The sequence below is a fragment of the Oxyura jamaicensis genome, chromosome 1 (assembly GCF_011077185.1).
Source record: "Oxyura jamaicensis isolate SHBP4307 breed ruddy duck chromosome 1, BPBGC_Ojam_1.0, whole genome shotgun sequence".
Classification (NCBI taxonomy): domain Eukaryota; kingdom Metazoa; phylum Chordata; class Aves; order Anseriformes; family Anatidae; genus Oxyura; species Oxyura jamaicensis.
Genome location: NC_048893.1, coordinates 40,678,126 through 40,695,804, shown reverse-complemented (window position 1 = coordinate 40,695,804; position 17,679 = coordinate 40,678,126). Strand labels below are relative to the sequence as shown.

The following is a 17,679-nucleotide window of genomic DNA, read 5'->3' as shown; positions in this document are numbered from 1 at the left end:
AATGGAGTGTAAAGAGATGTCCTATGTCAAGTGGCTTCAAGAGACATTATTTTAAATTTTAATTTTTTAGATTGACAGAATTTTTAAGGCAATTTGACTAATCGCACACATATAAAAATTTAACAATATAATTTAAATGCCTATTTTCATTGAAAAATATTAAAATAAATAAGGAAAATTCAGCCCCAAAACCATAAACTTGGAGTAGATCAAGTCCAAGCACTTAATTTTATTTGAATGATTACACATTTTACAAAACTTTCAACCCTTATAATGTGAGGGGTAAATTCATTTCTGGAATGAAAAGTCCGTTATTGATGACAGTATCTTTTCTAGCCTGAGAGGAGGGCCTAACTATTCCTGTCTTTCTATGATTGCAGTTCTGCCTTTATTCTAAGCAAATATTAGTAGCTAAAAGGAATAGAAACATTCTTTTTACTACTGACCCTAGAAGTATATATTATGAGTTTACACAGACTTTCTTGACCCACAGGTAGTTTTTATGGACATATAAGCATCTACAAAACTTTTAGATATGAGTTTGTGAAGCACAATAAACTCCAAAGCAGTAGTAACAACCTTTTTTAAAAAAGTCTTCTACACTTATTTAACTGTTTTTAAGAACATGTTACTATATATACTGAACAATAAACAATCTCTCTCCTAAATCAATTAAAAAAAAAAAAAAAAAAAAAAAAAAAACTCTGCAGCTAACTCTTATTAAAGTTACTGTTAAGTTGGTGTTCACAATTAAGAATTAAGCTTTCATAAATCAGTTTGGCTGGTGTCACCAATCTGTATATCTGTGAAAGTGGTATAGCCATTCCTCTAAATCAATGAGATTACTCCAGCTCAGCTCTGGCCAAGCACTGTATTTGCAGATATTCAGGCATTAACTGTCATTTTCTTAAATGTTTATGTAGCTTCACATCATGATAAATAAATAAATAGATAAATAAATAGATAAATAAATAAATAAATAAATAAATAAATAAATAAATAAACTAGGTCATTTCATAAGAGATAGTGATGTGACACAGCCAAATGAGTTGAAAGTTAGCTGCAGATAAAATGGTATGATCTGCTTCTTCCTCACCTCCTCCTCCCAGGCATAAAGCCCTGCTGCTGCCACCTCGTCTGGCTTCAACACTTCTCTGAGCACACTGGGAGCTGGCTCAGTGAAGAAAACTCACCCAGCAAAACAGACAATCGTATTTTAGTCACTCTGGTTTCCTATGCAGTCAGATGAGCACAGGAGTCAGTGGAGGACAGGGTGTGTCCAAGCCTGAGAAAGGCATGATTTGGGAGAGGATGTGGAAGATGGGGAGGAGGGACAGGTTGATTGAGCCACTCCTGATGGCAACAGCAAGGAATTGGGCTGGCTCTGTCCTGACCTCCAACTACACACCTGGACCAGCCATGAAAATAAAGAACACAATGAGAATATCTCTACTTGACCTTTAAACAAGGTTTAAGTCAAGTACAGAAGAAACCAATTCAAATGGAATTTTTCCTGAATAATTTAACAGAAATTTTATTTTGTTTTTGTTTGGATATAAGCTGTATAACTAAGAGCATCTCTGAACTTACAAATCAGCATTAATGTAGAACTTCAAACTATTACTGCTACTTTGAAACTACTTCAAAGATGGGAAATTTTGTTCTGACACTAAGTACTAGAAGCTAAAGGGAAAAAAAAAAAAAAAAAAAAAAAAAAAAAGACTGAAGTAAGTAATGCTCACCTCCAAATAACCAAATCAATACTTCCTAGCAGATCTCCTAGAATAACCAAGACATTTTTCATAATGGGCGTGTTCTCTGCGGTACTTCAGGAGGCCATTGCTATAAAAAACATGTAATTTTCTAGGGCCCACTTAAACCTTTAAGTGCTATGAAAACATCTCAATATCTACCTGCAATACAAATATTTAGAAAATAACAAGCCTAAATCTTAACATACATTTCAGATGAAAAATAATTAAAATTAATTATCTTATAGAAATAGTGCCTGGTTAGTTTACATGTATACATCTACTTGTACTTGTCTTTGAAATCACATCTCTTAAACTTGCAGACAAATCAAGTCATTAACACCAGTGACTTAATATACTGCAGAACTACAAAGAAAATTCTGTTTTGCTTCATGGTTCACCAAGAGATCTGTAACACAAACCTTAAGTCCGAAGTCATTCCTGTTGGTGGTGCTGCATGAATTAATAACAGAGGCCAACTTTCAGACAATAGACTGTGGCTGCAGTGTTAGCTATATAATAAAGTCTTGTTCTGGCTTGTGAATTGAGCAAGTTTGGTGTGGCAACTCACAGCCACATAATACACAGAAAATGTCAGAATATAACTCTTACAGTCATTTTTCTGATAATAACTGCAGTTACTATAAAACTCACAGGAACTGTTAGAAGATTCAATAAGACATCCATTAATACATTTGTGGGTTATTTTCACTTTCTTTCCTTTCCAGTCTAGAAGTTAGCCTTAAAGTTGTCCCATTTTGAAGCTTTCAGTGTGTCTATAAACATTGCTTTAATTACCTACTTCTTGCCTTGGCAAACCAGTTATTCTTTGAACTCAAACCCTAGCAACCCCAAACACTTTTTATTCAAACTTACCAACAGATGAGAGTAATTTTTCAATTACAAAAGCTCTAAGAGATTTCAGGCAGTTTCTACTCCTCAATACTGTTTCAATCAAGAGTGGTATGAATCCCCGAAGCCCATGTTTATTTAAGTAGTTAGTGGTGGCATTATTATACACTGGGGTAAACTCCGAGTGCTAACACTGCATATATAGAAATCTACCTGCTTTAAACATCAAGGACTAAGGATTTTGCTTTGTAATACTTCATATAGACACCATACAAATTCTATGAAATATGTCCACAATTTTGCAATGAATTTTACTTTCAAACAGCACAAGTTCACAACAGAGGTGATGTTTCCCATTAACATGAACAGTATCATAAGAAATACAGTGCTGTAGCAGATGTAGTTTGCTTCAATACATAAATCAGGATACACAGATTCCAAATCTTACATATCAAGACACAGAAAGCGAATCAAATTTTCTTGTATTGATAAGAACATTGCTTGTGTTGCTTAATTGCTAAGCTTAAGTGCTGCTGAACTCACATCACTGTTACTCACAAACGTTGTTTCAGATCACTTAGTTTATAATAAAGGTTCAAAAGACTGAAAGAAATGAAGTGTGTTGAAAAGCAGATTTGTCACATTAAAAATATTAAAACCTAAAAATTGAATAATTAAATAAATAATGATATAATGCAGCTTCATTGCCATGTAGGTATTTGTCCACTTAGCTATTCAAATAACAATGTCGAAAGCCAATCAATATTACACGAGACTGCTTGTCAGAGGTAAACAAAGACTATCATATCTAATAATATAACCATTTCCTTATCAAAACTGAAGAATAATTTGTCCTATTGTAGTTCCAGCTTCATGGGTGCAAGTAAACTCAGCTAAGAGGATGATAGTTTAGGAATTTAGATTTGTAGGCATCATCAGATAACATCATTTGATGCTTATAAATTAAGCCTACTGAATTATGCTTTTTAATTATTAAGCTGCTTGTGTAAATCAAATCCTTTTAATGTTGTTTGTACACATAACCTTGTGAAAAATGCATCTGAAATACTTACACCATAAATAGTAGTGACTCCCAAGATATTTCTACACCCACATTTTAGGGGATTATATTTAAAACAATTATGTACAAATAAGCAGCAATATTACAACTGCAACACTATTATTACATTATATGGCATACAAAGGAGATACATTGCAAAACTACTGTAACATATTAAATACTGTAGTTGTGGGTAATCTGCTTTTGACTGGTAGCTTTTTGAATTTTTACTGACTGAAATAAATCACTAAACCAGACTGTGGGACTTGCATGTAGATAAACGGTAGTACTTAATACCCAGCAGTCTGCAGACTTACAGGAAGAGCTCATTTGTGGGATTGTACTCACCAGTGACTCAACATATAGAATATGTCTATTTTTTTTAATAGTTATTTCTGCTGTTACCAAGACTAGCTTTCATCTCTTTTTTTCTGGCAGACAACACTTTCTTCACTTCCAAGCATCAATTTAATTGTGGGCTACTCAGAAGACAAGTAATGATGACTAATACAGCATGATGTTCTTCTGTATTTGTAAGAAGCTCTGAAAAATATCTTGGCTTGGCTAATTTTTTTTCTTGTTAACTTTATGACAGCATAGTTTATGAGAACATACAAACGTATATGTGAGTTGAGATTTGTGTAGTTCTGGCAGGATTACTCCTGAAGAACAGAACACGCTCTACACATATATGCTTCTAAATTTCTCTTGATTATTTTGGAATCAAATGTAAAACTGTAATTTCTGTCAGCACATCATTCTGCACTATCTTCCATAGCTCTGTATGTGTTTTGACATTCTGAACCACAATACAAAGCCCCAAATAAAAGCTGGTAAAAGATTTGCTTTGTAAAAATTTCACCCATGTTTCTAATGACTGATATTTATTTATTTATTGAATGAATATTGAATAGATGTCCTTTGGGATTAGAACTATGACATGAGATATTCTCCAAATCCACTTTACCAGCAAGATTTATTCTTAAATAATTTCCCCAGAGTATTAATCTTATTTGAGAGCTGCATTTCACTTTCACTTTTGTATGGACGTTCATCACAAAGATGAGCAGGAGGTTAATGTATTTAAATTAATTAAAAAGCAGAATATTATGTATTTTTACCACACAGTACATTCTCATTCAAGTTCTGTAGTACTAGTAGAATCAAAACCAAATAAAAACACAAATCAGGAATTAAAGATAGCATTGTGGACTATAAATATTCACAATACATAGTCTGTATAAAAAGAATAAAATGAAAAATGGAAGAGCAGATCCTATTTGTATTTCTGACTTTCCAATGGAGAAATACTGCCTTTAGAGTTCTGGCTACTGGTTTAGTCTTAGCTCTGATCTTAATTGTGTATTCTAAAAAGAACAGAGATTCAGGCAAGCAACCAAGACATGTTCATGTGTGGATAAAAGCATTTCTTGTACACATTTTGGAGCCAGGAAGAGTATGAAACTGTCCATGTAGACCTAGTTATATGGAATGACTTGGAAGAAATGGAAAAATATTTCAAGGTACGTGGCCTAAACTCATCCTCACTGGTATAATGGGGAGCAGTATGAGACTAGGTCACGTACGTTCTCACATATACTTATTAAAAGCAAAAAGTAAACAAACAAACAAACAACAAAAACAACAAAAACAAAACAAAACAAACAAACAAGCAAACAACTTCCACTACCTGGAATATCTACTTTTTGGCCAAATTTATGATTTTGAATAGCCTGCTACACCTAAAGCTGTTGTCAGAGATTGAGAAAGACAAGTTTATTTCAGTTTCTGTTCATTGCTGACTCATACATTGCACACAGTGCAACTTGGGCCCCAATGCATGTTCCTGCTAGCCAGTTTACTCCAAGGAGGTTCTGCTGAAGCCAAAAGCATCATCCTAGATTAAAACTGGTACAGCAAAATGGATTACCCAGTCCAATATCTTTCTCCATCTGCCTATCCATTCTTTAAATCCCACATTTCCAATAGTGTTTGGTAGTCTGAGGGATTCTTAAATGATCACAGAAATAATATTTGGCGTTGAGAACCCTCTTTTGTTCTTCACTTGAAAACAGATGTTTAGCACACTTCAGGTTCTTCTCACCTCTTCAAAAAAAGAATTTTTTTAGAAAATTTTTCAAATGGTAATACAATTAAAATATAAAAACTCCCTAATGACTTTGCATTATATATATTTTGTGAGACAAAATGTACCCGATTCAGAAAAAAAATAAGAAATATTTATTAACTGTAAAATACGGTATTTAGAAAAGTACCAATCAGTAACCTAAGTCATCAAAAGAAACACCTTCTATACCATGCATACATTACATTCAATTTGGCACTGTTGATGATTTACCTGTATTCTGAGAAAAGTTGTCATGAAATCATATTTGAAAAATCTTTATAGGATTTTCACTACACTGTTCTGTTATCCCCAATAGGTGAATAGGTGATTCCTATGTGTTCCAAAGGGGAGGGTCTTGTTACAGAAACATTATTATTGTTGTTTGTTGTTGCTGTTATTATTATTATTATTCAGATTTATCTCGACTAGAACTAGAACTGAAAAATAGGGTCTAAGACTTTCAAAGGGTCCAATGGGAAATAAACTCCTATGGTCTCATTTTACAAGTATTATTGTCATACTATAATAAGCAAACAGGTTTATTTTGATATTGCACGATATTAACACATCTAAATGCAAGCTATCTGCTTTCTTGCCTCTTTTACATTTACAGTTGGGCATGTTTATCAACATATTTATGTGTTAATATGTTCATAATAAAAGATCTTGATTCTTGAGCAGGGCTATCTGAAAGTCTTACATTTTTATCAAGATACCCTGTAAAGAAACTGCATGCACTATTATCTGTAAAGAAAAGACAGTTTTTACTACTACTACTACTACTACTACTACTACTACTACTACTCAGTCTGAAGAGCAGATAATACACCCAAACACTTCCAAATCCTGATGGAAATGGGATCAGAATAAATGTGGCCTGCAGTAACAGGAAACTTACACTGACCCTACTGAGGAACCTCTTTAGTTTCATATTTGTAGTCTCTGTGCAAGATGCTGGTATGGCAGGCTGAATGTGGCACTGTCAACTTGACCTATGAATACTCAGACATGATTAAATTTGCTATGAATTCTTGATTCACCTTGGGGGTGAAGCCAAATGAAATGAGGGAAACTTGAAGAAAGGGAAAATTGTGAGATAAGCAAATTCTCCAGTAAAATCTGCAGAAATGCAAAGAAGAGAAGAGACTAAAAAATTACATTATTTCTTTTTCTGATTGCTTATTTCCCATGAGCTTTTAATGTGATTGCTTATTGTTTTTTTTTTGTTTTGTTTTGTTTTTGTTTTGTTTTGTTTTTTTGTAACTGTACTGGAAGGCAATGTCCTGTTTCAATGGGTGGTGTAAATTTGAAAACCCACCCTAGTAAAACAGGTGTTAGTAGTCCCGCTGGGAAATAGTAAGTGTGTTCTGCTGACTTGCTGTTGTACGTGGCTGGTTACCTCACCCAGATGCAAGGGACATTCCAATTTTCTGTGTAAATTATAATACATTTCAGGGTGTTAAGCAAAACCCACTGACACGCACACAGATTCAGCTTAAATTTTCTAACAAAATCCTGATTACTTGCAGTACAAAAATCTAAGGATCATTTAATAAAATAAGTATCAGTGAACTATGTAACAGCGGTCCAAAAACTGTTCCAAACTCAGCATTGACCATATATGCAAATTAAAAAATGATTTACTGGAGGCATTTGAGGAAACTTTTACCTCAGAGGATAATAACTATTGGTATGTAGAAGGCCTCCCACACACAAAAAAAAATAGGAAATGATGCTGGAGTTATTTAATTATTAGTTTGTTTTGTTTTGTTTTGTTTTGTTTTGCTTTCAGAAAAGTATGATGGTGTTATTTAAAACTGAAATACCTCTCACTTCCTTTTTCCAACAAATATGAAGAAACATGCACACCAAATTCTTCTAGCGTGAACTCCAAACACGAAATATGAACAGTAAATTCAGAAATGCAAAGCAAGTTAACTTCCCAAATACTTGGAAAATTCAACATACATATGTACTGACATGCTGATAAAAGAATGTATGAGGTCACTATTAAGGTTAAAGTACGAGCTGGGGTGTGTATTGGTTTTAAGAAAATGTAACAGTGGGAAACAGATTCTTTTTGGCACATATTATTGTCAATCCTGTCAGGAACATGAAAGTGACAGCTGGTGTGGCAGATATTTTACCTAGTCCCTAATCTGGTGCTTGGAAAGCTTGTAGTGAAGGAGAGGTAGTCTCTAATGTCAAATGCAGTTTTTTTGGCATGTGTGTGTATTGTATGTATTTGTATATGCCAAAAAAGAACAAAGTCAATGAACAATTCAGTTACTCTCAATAAAAGTTTCAATTCTAATCATAATTTTAAGATAGCTAAACAAATGATTATGAACATCATCTTGACATCCTTACATTAAAACAAACAAAACCTTAGAGACCCCCAAAAAACAATTAAGAGAATACAGACTTTTACTCTGCTTATCTCCAGTGGTGCATTCTTGCTTTTCTCATCTTTTCTTACCCATTCTTCTTTCTGTGTGTTATCTTACATTTGCTTTACCCTGTTCTTTACAACAATCTCTAGAGCAGATATTGTAAAGCACAAAATACAACAATGATCATTTCTAAAGTGATTTTGTGCAGCTATTATAGAATTTTTGAGAAGAAAGTGTTGAATTTTTGATTGGAATACAGTGCTGGACTTGGCCCTGAATTAACTCCTGGCTCTGGATTCAGAAAACCATGAAAGTATTTCAGCATCTTGCATGAATTTCTTAGAAAACTAAAATATGATTCTATGGCAGCCTGGATCAAAAGAAAAGACTAGGGAAAACAAACAAACAAACAAAAAACTCTTCTAAAGTCTCAAAGTAACTCCTTACTTTAGTGCTTTCATATCCACAGGCCATGAACACTGTGAAAGACCCCTACACATACCCTTGGAGGACTTTTTTTTTTTTTTTTTTTTAAGGTAGCAATAAAAGGGACTCTGTTTAAACAGAGTGTTTTTTAAAGCAATGCATCCCTCTGTCTACCATCTTTTTTTTAGTTATGCAATGCTTCTGAGTCAGCAAAGTACCGATGTCTAAATATTTATGGAGCGTGGCAGCTTCAGAAAATTAGAGGGCAACATGAAAATGCACACTTCTTTAAAACAGAGTAGTTTTTCTCCATTAGGTCAAAAGAGAGTCTACAACAGAGCATTCATTTACCAGATTTAATTAAACCTTTGAAAGCATTCCAGTTCTCTCCTTCTCCACAATTTAGTATATAGCAACTTCATTTAGCTCATCAAAAAACCAACAAACAAAAATAAACAGCTTTTAGAAGTAAGGATAATTACAACCAGTGACAGAATGAATTATTTAAAATATAAACAAACAGATAAACTATGGGGTATTTCAATGAATCTCTTGAATTTTGCAAATGGAGTCCATCCTGATGCACTTCACACTTTCAGACATCTCACTCTTGAGTACAGTAGAAGCCATAATGCTACAGCATATGTGGGAAAACCACCAACTTCCTATCCTTCTGGCTTTTTGATTTTATAAACATTCTCATGTTTTTCTTAATTAAATATGTTTTGCATATTACCCTGAAAAATATTTATAGAAGTTTGATCTCATCAGAAGAAAAGTGATAAAAATACTTGTTACTAACAAACTCTGAAAGTACAGAACAGTGGTTTCACTTGATCTGAAGTTATATGGTCTTACTGCTGGAACTTAAAGTCCTTGGGAAATTACATGCATGTGAGAAAATAACATAGATTGCTGATTTTCCTTTATGTTTTAGTCTTCATTTTACTGACTCAAATTGATCTAAACCTTATGGAAAAGAAAACTCTAAAGAAACAAAATCAAAGATGAATTGTTGTCACAAGTTATTAAAACTATTAGAATTAAATCAGAAATCACTAAAAACTATGTGGTTTTAACTCTGTGCTTCCTTGCGTTACAAAAAAAGGTGCACTTTGGCTAGTGCACCTGCACATACCACGCTTAGCATGATATACAAAGAAATATTGGGACTGAATATATTTTAATACTATGCTCGTAAACAGCCTACTTAGCTAATTACTAATTTAGTATATGACCAAACCAAAGAGAAGCATTTTCCAAACTTTTCACAAGGTCTTGTGTCTAGATGCTCAGCCAAGGAAAATAAAAGCACCTGGATCCACTAAAGGCAATAAGATATCTGCTCTTATATTCAACAGGGCCAGGATTTTTATTGAATTCTTAGCTAAATGTTATAATAAAAACATCAGAAGTGCTTGAGCCTGTAAACCAAGGTCTGAACAGACACTTTGCTTGTCCTTTCACTTCCAGATGTAGCCAATGACGTGTCAAGTGTAGGAGGAAGCAGTGTTATAAATAGTTATCCAAGTGTTTGCAAGTTCCAAAATACAGCCAGTATTATTTGAAAAACAAGCATTTACTGAGCTTTGCAGGAGCCATATATCTTCTAATAAGTTCAGTTATATAATGTAACAATATAAATCTTTCAAAACTGTTTATGCTAAGAAATTCAAATGGAAGCCTTATATACACAAGAACTGTGAAGACACCCTGGCACATATGTTTGCTGTGGGCTGTTGCTGCTGGTCTATAAACTGAAAGCTTCTACAAAAAAAAAAAAAAAATAATAATAAAAAAAAAATTAAAGTCATTATTGGGAGGAATTACTGAAAAAGTCTGTGAATGACAGACCAAAGAGCTCACAAGACTAGGATGCTGGTGAGCTGTCTATGTGTGCAATTAGAATGCACAAAGCTGTTGCTGTTTAACTTCATGAGCTATTATTTATTTCACATGCAAATAGGTCTCAGCATTCAAGTGTAGAAACCCTAGGACAAAGAAAATTCTTGTGGTATTTTTTCCCTAGAGGTAAATGCAATCGGTACACGCCCATTGTAATTCCAAATAAACTCAGAAAATTCAAGAGGTATGAACAATTCAAACAAGGTTCCAATTAGCCAACAATACAAGCCTAAACAAAGCATATTCTATTATAGAATTAAAGATGGCCAAAAGCTAGAAGCTAAAATAGAAGCCCATTTACACTTCAGGAAGACCTCTCAGAATCAACTTTTGTGATTTTATAGGTTTGATTCTGGTCAGGATACCACCAGAAAGAACTGCTAAGAACTGCGTACGTAAACATATAATCTAACTTGATAACGACTCTTCAAAAAGCAGAAGTGATTTCTGATCAGTTTGTGAGGTTGAATACAATCAAGTCCTAACAAAAAATGTATTTTGGACTGACTCTGAAACTGAACACTGCCTGGACTAATTCATATCTGGATACTGGGCCAACTTAAAATAAGTTCAACTTAAAACAAGTATAGCTCTGACTTATGTCATACGATCATCTGTTGATCATATGGTCAGCAGATTCCTCAGACTAGGAGTGTTTTAAATAATTCCTGCACATCAGAAAGCTGCCAAATAGATTACTGTATTTATGCCATTTATTTATACTGAAACAAAACTGGAAACTGGTTGTACTATATTCTAATGATTTGTGTATTAAGTTTCCGGTCACGGTGGATTTAAACAGAGAAGTTACACACACACACACACACACACAAAAAGGATTGTGGGATTGTGTTAATATTTTAATTAAGCTGGTCAAGAGCCTTTACATGAAAAGGGATTAGTTAATGCTGCTGAAATAAGCAGCCTTTGTGATGTCGTGCCTGTTCTACTTTAGCCAACTTAAGCAAATTATTAAAGCCAATTTACCTTTGTGTACCTTAACAGTATTGACTGTAAGTGGGTCATGAGCTGTAATACTGTAATAGAGTCTGTATTCAGAATTAACATCAGCATTTAAGTCAAGTTCACTAACAAGTGTTCACCAAACACAGAGATTCACCTTCCTGATAGTATTTCAAGCCATTCCAGACTGGTCACATGTGTAGGCTCCTGACAGCTAGGGACTGGGTAAAGTGGGTTGGCAGAGCACTGAGTGCAATTAATGAAAGAACTATGCCTACTCTGCATCTAATCCCATGGCTGTGTACACAACTATAGGAGAAAAAACTTCTTTATTTATATTTCTGAGAAATCCAGCATGCTTCACTTCATGGAATAAATAGTGATCACAATGGTGTATAAATGCATACTGAAAAAGCAAGCAGAGAATCTCCTGCTTCTAATCTTCATAACACAATTACTGCAGGTTCTGGGGAAAAGGATGGGAATGGAGCAAACAGATTTGGCAATGCCACTTGTTTTCCTTAAAATATTTCTCACATTGGCACTGTCAGAGAGGGAATATTGACCCCTGATGGACCACAGCTCTGATGCAGCAGTTCATGTTCATTCCCATGTGCCAGCAATAAGGCGTTGGGAAAACACTTTAGGTGGACAGGATTTGCAACAGAGTTCAAAGAATAGCGTACTCTGTGGGTATAAGTACTGCCTAATAAAAGAGCAAAATTAGATGGGTTAGTGTGCATAAAGGCCAAGGTGCTCCGGAATGGTGAGTCTCTAAAAGACATCATAAAATCAAGCATATTGGGTTTTCTTTCCATGAAACAGGATAGCAGTTCCATACAGCAGATGTAGGCAGCTCCTTTCAAGGAAAAATCAAGAGCAGAGTGAGAAAATACATAAGGACTGATTATATTAGTTTTATTATCCAACTTCTTTCTGTTCTTTCCCTTAAATTTCCAACACTGAAATAATATCATATTCTGGAAGTAATGCAATATTGCTGAAAAAAACTTTATCTGACATCAAGTTTTTGGTGTTATATTCTCCAGCAGAAGAGCAGGAAGATGTTGTCAAGCTTTTTTGTACAACTGCAAGACAGTAGTTTTTTATTATCATGTTGATTTGTAATGAACACACTATCTCATTAAGACATTCTATGGTACTTTATTTACCCTTCTTTCTTACAGCCTCACTGCTATAGTATCAAGCTTTGAAATATTGGGTATGTGTAGCTTCAACAAGATGATTCAGTATGCTTATCTAGACATGATATAATACATGATAACTCCAAAAACATGTCAATTTTTTGGATAGTGTTTACAGTAATTTTAAACATGTGAGAAGGTGAGTGTGCTTTCTTCCTCCCTTCCTGCAACCAAATTCGCAATTCAGACTCTGTTCCACCTCAACAATGCTAGTTAAAATCCCTTTCCTTTTCCATTAATTAAAATGGAAGCCACAACTTGCTTTCTGGTACTCTGCTTTTTTACGCGTTACATCACTAACATCATTTTATGGACAGTTGTGCAGTTCCTATAAATCCATTAAAAAGTCTTTCTGAAGATTAAATAACTGAATAAAAGATAAGAATATTCATACTTGCTATGTGCCCTTATATATTATTTCTGGGTCTTGGTGTTTAAATCTCAAAACTGCGTTCAGTACCTCTTTTCTAAATACAGCCTGGATTTACCCTAGAAGCAGAGAAAGTAGCTCTGGCAACTCTAGAGAAGAATTAGTCTTAGACTCCCACATATGTCCAGAAAATATAAAACTCACAGAATGTCAAAGCTCCCATAATCTTCCATTCACCAGTGACAGGCAGGGAGAACAAGAAAGGCGTAGATGCCTTTCAATAGGCTCCAGATGAGTGAAAAAACTATCAGAATTACACAAGGTACTTCCTATGGACCACGTGTGTGCACTACATGCCAAAACATGCACCCACATAGTTTCTTGAGAGCTTTGCATGTTACTGAAACTGCAGACTGCACCATTGATGCTATCTGGATATGGTCCTGGGCAACCTGCTGTAGGTGTCTCTGCTTAAGCAGGGAGCTTGAACCAGATGGGCTCCAGAGGGCCCTGACAACTTCAACCATTCTATGATTCCATGACATGCAATGGTGAATTATCTTTGGAAGAAATAAATGAATGAGATCTTAAGACTCTTCTTCATAGTTAAGAATACTTTTTCTTGTGAAAAGTCTACCTCTGATGAAGTTCAAGGCTTCACAGACATTGAAAAATAACCTTTCTTAAGAAACATACAACACACAAAATAATTAAGCAGAAGTAATGTAAAGAGAGTGGTTAGAAAATATTTAAATAGAAGGAAGTCCTCAACTATAACCATGACAGAACTGGCACTTTGCCACATTTCCAAAATAATCAGACATTTGATAAAAATCTAGAAAGCTGACAAAATCTAAAAATTACCAAAAAGTCTTGTTTGGATACACTGTAAAAGAAAACCACTTCAGAGACACTGTTTATTTTCTTGTAAAGATTAAATATGCATTTTTGCTGTTCAGCTAAACATCACGCACTTTCTTCTCTATTTTTAAATCCAGTAAACATTCTAGACATTCCTAGTATTTATAACATAATCTCCCTATAGGGGATGATAAAAATACACCATCATGAAGCACACATATTTACTGTAATCCTGCTCCTGCTATAATGGGAAAAATGTATTAACAAATATAACCAACAGGTGCTTTCTAAAATGCATGTCATAGTCTATTAGTGTGTATGTATTTGAAATACATTTTTGTGTTAAAACTTTACAGTTAAGTTCTATTAATGGAGATCTCTTTGTCTAAGCATCTGTATCACAAGTATATATTTGGTCATTTATGATACTTCAGGTAATGTTCACATGACATTTCTGAGGAGAAAAGATTGAAGAGGGGAGAAATGGGGAAAAATGGTAGAATTGTCAACTGCATCTCTTCAAACAATAAATACTTCAAGGTTTATTTCAGCCACTATTCATCAAGAATAAATTACTCTACTCTTTCATCTTCCTCATACAGTTTAACACAATGATTCTCTGATCAAATTATATTCCTGGCAAGCATATCTGAGGGGTTGGGAGAAGAAATGAGTGCAGATGGTCATGCCTCAGTGGCATGTAGGTACTGACACACTCCAAACAGATTAAAGGCAGAAAGGCAGGGAGGTTCAACGAATTGCTAGGAGGAAAAAAAAAAAAAAAAAAGAAAAAAAAAAAAAGAAAAAGGTGTGAGAGGACATTTTTTATTTTAAGGAATGAAGAGATCTCTCTGTTCTCAACAGTCTTTGCCTGCAGAAGCACATTGTGCATAAACCCAATCTTGGCCCCAGCCAAGCATCCCTAACTAAGCAATCTTAATCTAACTTTTCAGTAGTTTGAATGGAGACTGATATCATCACAATATAACTACTTCTCATGACCTGATTATTACATTAACATCTAGATGATTTATCATCATGTGACTCCATGCATTAATAAGACAGGGAATTGGAATTTGTAAGGATAAACAAGAAGACTAATGCCTGCATATATATATATATTTATTTTTTTTATTTTATTTTTTTAATGAATAATGTACATCTTCCAGTACAGTAAAATAATATCCAGGATGTGTTCCCGTGGCATTTTCTTTTATGACTTCAGACAGTCAAATGTGAGTGACTCAGAAGAATATGCAGCTCACTGCCTGATGTGAGTGAATAATTCTGAGCTGTTCTGTGAAGAGAGATTGTCATCAATCCTGTGGTTCTTTTAATGTTCTCAGATCTTCTCTGGATGTAAAGAGAACTGTTTGTTTCAGTGCAGAATAAAGAGGTCTAATAAAAAGCCAAACCAGAATCAAATCATATAAAAAAAATGATGATTTTGTTGTCTTCTCCTCCCCTTCCTTTCTATGCCTTTAACATCCTTAGGCAAGATAGATGTAGCTTCCTATCCTTTATCCTCTACTAGATCTAACACTTGCAGAATTTCTACCATCATTTCCTTAGCTTCCTCTCTCCCTCACAATAGAAGCATGTTTGGTCTCCCAAACAAGGTCAACTGTTACACTGCTTGTCTGTGCAGCTCTCACCACATCTATATTTGCTTTCAACTTCTTGGTCTTTTTTTTTTAAACAAACCAACAAACAAACAAACAACAGCTATTTGCAAAAGCAGTTTGAATTCCTCCTTCTGCCAGTTCTGTGCTAAATGAATTTACTTCTCATCTAACTCAAATTAGCTATGTTAATGCCATTAATAATCTCTTTTCAGCAAAATTTGGAACCAGACTTCCAGAACATTCCTCCTTGAATGTCAGTCATCTTTAACACTAACATCTTTAACGTTACCCTTACAGAAATTCTTTCCTCTCTTCTTTCTTGATTTCAACCATTCATATCCATACTTATAATGTATCCTTAGATGGACCCTCAAATGGACCGCTTTTTATTTTTTCTTTTGGGGTGCCACAGAGCTCTATTTTTAGTGCTCTTATTTTTATTTGTACTCTAGACTTTATTTCCAGGTAATTGCACCTGCAAGCACAAGATAAGCTTAAATTTCTAATGCTGAAGGAGAGGTTATTTAGTGCAATTAATTTTCAATTTGCATTGTTTATTTGTATATTTATATAGTTGATATACCTATATGCATTGTTGTTAGCAATACAGGATTACACAGAAAAGCCCTGACCCTCCACTAAGGCATACAAAAGTTGATAGAAAAGGGTTTGTTGATGTCTAAAACAACAACAACAAAATATATAAATAAAATAAATAAAAAAAAAAAAAGAGAGAGAGAGTCCAATCCTGAGGATCAACCTCTAAAGGTTTTTTTGTTTGTTTGTTTGTCTGTTTGTTTGTTTTTCAGGAAAGATCTTGTAGAATTTTCCAAAACATTTAGTGCCCTAAGCATATAAAAGGCAGCGAGGTATAACTTGATGCTCAGTGTGCTGGTTTAACAGAGTGCCAATTCCCTGCACACAGAAGAGGGAAGCTTGTTCCTGGCTTGTTCCTGATATCATCTCCATTATTTCTAGGTGGTGACATGAATACAAGCGTGGAAGTCTTAAAAATCATTTTTTTCTACTTTGAGCTCCCAAACATGATGTATGAATTGTATGTCATAGAAGTTCTCAGGCAGCAGAAATAAGCTTCAGGGACCTATAAACCTGGACAGTATTCATAAATGGAAACGCATCTTAGTGGTTACATTCCTATCATCAACCAAAGAAATACTGGGGATCTAAATGGGATAGTCAGCTCAAACACTCAATGTATGGAAAACAAATTTTACACACTTGGAAGCTATCTTGTACATTGCACACTGCACAGAGCATTGCAATTGATGGGATGTGGCAAACATGTCCAAGAAATTCTTCTCTGGAACAGTGAGGCCAGTCACTGGGGAAGAGGATGGGAATGCAGTTGATTCTCAAAGAGGAGATTTACAGTCTGAACATATCTTTGAAATGAGAGGACTTGTCCAGCTGTCTTCAGAAGGACAGCTAAGACATGCTTCTGTCTGTAACAGTCTTTGGTACTTCCCTGGGAACTCCAGTGAGGATACACGTTTAATGCACACCACCTATCCATTTAAGAATCTCAGAAAGCACTGCTGGTTAAGTTAAAAATCATCTACTTGAAACTACCACCAGGAAATGTGCAGTCTTTAACATTTGTATCAACACATGCAAATGTGCATCAACTATCATCAGAATCCTGCCAATTCCAGACATGAGTACAGACTGGGAGAAGAAATAATTGAGAGCAGCCCTGCAGGCTTGGGGGTTCTGGTGGAGGAAAAACTTGACATGAGCCAGCAGCGCACACTTGCAGCCCAGAATGTCAACTGCATTCTGGGCTGGAGCAAAAAAGGAGTGGCCAGCAAGTTAATGGAGGTGATTGTCCCCATTTTTTCTGCCCTTGTGAGGCCCTACTTGGAGTGCTACATCCAGTTCTGGGGCCCTCAGAACAAGAAGGATGTAAACCTGTTAGAGTGGGTCCAGAGGAGGGCCATGAAACTGATCAGAAGGCTGGAGCACCTCCTATATGAAGAAAGGTTGAGAGAGCTGGGGATGTTCAGCCTGAAGAAGAGAAGGCTCTGGGGAGACCTCATAGCAGCCTTTCAGTACTTAAAGGAGGCTTATAAAATTGATGGATTTTTTTTACATGGGCAGATAGTAATAGGATAAGGGTAAA

The 17,679-nt window shown here is 34.9% G+C and overlaps 1 protein-coding gene across 12 annotated transcripts in view; it reads right to left on the bottom strand.

The window, feature by feature from the left end:
• The window catches only part of NAV3 (neuron navigator 3), a 549,850-nt gene that overhangs the window by 164,121 nt on the left and 368,050 nt on the right, over positions 1–17,679 (bottom strand). The gene's annotated exons all lie outside the window — the stretch shown is intronic.